The sequence below is a fragment of the Dendroctonus ponderosae genome, unplaced genomic scaffold (assembly GCF_020466585.1).
Source record: "Dendroctonus ponderosae isolate FM_Combo_2020 unplaced genomic scaffold, Dpon_F_20191213v2 Dpon_F_20191213_8, whole genome shotgun sequence".
NCBI classification, from domain to species: domain Eukaryota; kingdom Metazoa; phylum Arthropoda; class Insecta; order Coleoptera; family Curculionidae; genus Dendroctonus; species Dendroctonus ponderosae.
This window is the reverse complement of record NW_026019016.1, coordinates 209,895-212,827: the sequence shown is the minus strand read 5'-3', so window position 1 is coordinate 212,827 and position 2,933 is coordinate 209,895.

The window sequence follows — 2,933 nt, the reverse complement described above, 5'->3', positions numbered from 1 at the left end:
CTATTTCGAGTTCGAACCGAAATCACACCACTTTTCAAACCGGGTACCTACGCCAAAACCTGTGTAATGTGTGGTTATATAACCGGTGAACGATGCGTTCCCGCGAGATTTGGCAAGAGAAGCTTGTTCTACTGCCGTTGCGTGATGGGATCACTCGATCGCGTTCAAGAATACCAAAATTCGCTTCACGAGAGAACCACGCCCTTCTTTCTCATGTGATTGCCGTTCCCAGTTTCGAGAATTGGGCTCCAGACGCGTTTGATTTTCAAAGATTATTACATCTCTACTTGCAGTTATCTTCTCGGTTTTACGGTCAAAAACTCGATAACCCTTTATATTTTCTGCATATTCAACTAGAATATGTTTCTTGGACTTTTTATCAAACTTGAGCCTTTTTTCTTTGGATGTGTGCACCAATACAGTGCTTGCAAATAGTCTGATGTTTGATAAGTCAGGTTTTTGTCCACTCCATAACTCGTAAGGGGTTTTTCCATTCAAACCACTGACAATACAACTATTCCGCAAGAAATTTGCTGTCTTGACGGCTTCTGCCCAGAACCTCTTTGGTAAATCTCCATCGAATAAGAGACATCTTGCCTTTTCTAAAATGGTTCTGTTCATTCTCTCTGCAACGCCATTCTGTTGGGGTGTATAAATGTTGGTTGTTTGATGAATTATTCCCTTTCTCTTCAAATAATCTTCAAATTCTCTGCCACAAATCTCACCACCTTGGTCAGTTCTAAAAACTTTGACTTTCTTATCTTTCTGGTTTTCCGCCAGGAACTGAAACTCTTTGAAGCGTTGAAAAACTTCATTTTTTCCTTTCAAAAAATATACAAAAGACATGTTAGTGTAATCATCTACTAAGAGAAGAGGATACCTTGATCCAAGAGAGACAGTTTCCATAGGGCCTGATCTTTAACTTGTACTATTCGTGAACGGCAGTCTCGGTTGTTTGCCTTCACAGCATACAATGAAGTTGGATTTGGCAAATTGGACCTTTTCTTTAAGTGATGGACCATCCACACAGCCAACCATTCGATTCAAGCCCTGGCTATTAATGTGAGCAAGTTTTCTATGCCATGTTTCTCCAGAAACACAGCATGCAGTTTTCTTGTTTCAACAGTAACTTGTAAACACCATTTACAAGTTTAGCAGCAGCTATTTCCTGGTCTGCCTTGTTATAAACACTGCAACCTGTCTTGGTAAAATAAACTTTATTATCTTTTGAAATCAGTTGACTTATCGAAATCAAGTTGGTTGTTAGCTGTGGCACACATAATATATCTTGCACCATTATGTCGTGACTTTTTCCATTACACTCTGTTGATATTTTTAGGTCTCCAGTACACTTGACTGATAGTTTTACTCTATTAGCGACTACAATCTCCTGTACATCCGCACGGGATGAGTTTTCCAACTAATGCTCATTTGGTGTCATGTGATTACTGGTGCCGGAGTCTAAATAAAAATCATTCTTGCTGTACTGTCCGCTTAAGAACACAACACTAAATGCATTTCTGTAAGAATCCCATTTTCCGGAACCTCCAGAATCGCGTGATTGTGGGCATTTAGACATAAAATGGCCAGTTTGTTTACATCTGAAACAAGTAACCCTACTTTTGATAGATTTGTCTCTGTCATTCCTATGTTTGAATTTCGACAGTTCACTGCCAGTACCCCTCTTGAAGTGCCTATTGAAGTTCTTTGCAACAAAAGCTGTGGAACCAGTGCTTTCTGTTTGCATATCAAGTAGTTAGTAGTAGTAGCGAATCAGTAGTAATTTTGATTCCAGCATGCTCAATGGCCATAATCATACTTATCTGGCAATCCCGCTAGCAAAAGGGAACCTATCCATTCTTCTCCAATCTTGAAGCCAGCCTTCCTTAGTTTCTGCGCGGTTTCCACTACTTGATTGATGTAAATTTCCAAGGATTTACAGTTTTCCAATCTAAACGAAATCAAGTTTCTAAACAATCCAATCTTACGTGTAAATCCGGTATCCTCGTAAAGGTTTCTAATCTTGTCCCAAACATCCTTAAATGTTTCAGCATCTTTTATGTGCACATACAGGGATGAATCAATAGTCAGGATTAGTTTGGCTTTTGCTTTTGCTACTAAAATCCTGTCGGTTTCGGAGCCATCGACGCACTTGGTTAGACCCTCCAGCACAAAAACCCATTCGTCATAACTTTCCCGTCCGATTAACTTCGGTACACTGGAAAGATAGTTGACGGCCATCTTGCTTTACACTCCATTTTTGACCGATTTACTTGGAACTACGAAAACGCGAGTACACGACCTAAGTACTTAAAAGACTACAACTTAAAAATGCTTCCACGTTGCGACAAAAGCGTATTTTCTAAGATCTGGGTACTGGGCCCATAACCTGTTATGATTTCATCAGATCTTAGGGCGCAAAAGGAAAAACAAGTTGCCGTCTCAGAATACTTGCATGAACTGCACCTTTATTGAAGGTAAAAGCAATACTACCAACCTAAGAAAACTAAAGTAAAAGGTACCATAACAGTTTTAGAACTTACTTCTAACAAATATCACCCATATAAATTTCAAGGCTTTTAGATGTTCTTCCGGCAAAATAAGTATGTGATACCTTCAAGAACAAACTCTATCCTACCCAAATTGGTCCCTGATAACGGTAATTTAATGTAATTAACATCTGCTATTATTGTTGATTTTATAAAAATAACAATCCCATCATTTCTACCATTATCCCCAGCATTATAATAGGTAAAATATTCTGGAATTTGATAACTCCTCCTCCCTGTATTTGAAAACATTCATCTAAAATTATCACATTACAAGAATTGAGATTATATTGCTCATACGAAACCAAGAATTGATCAAAATTGTTTTTGATACTTCGTATATTCATATGCACAATGTTTAGTAAATTAGTCAGGGCATAAAGA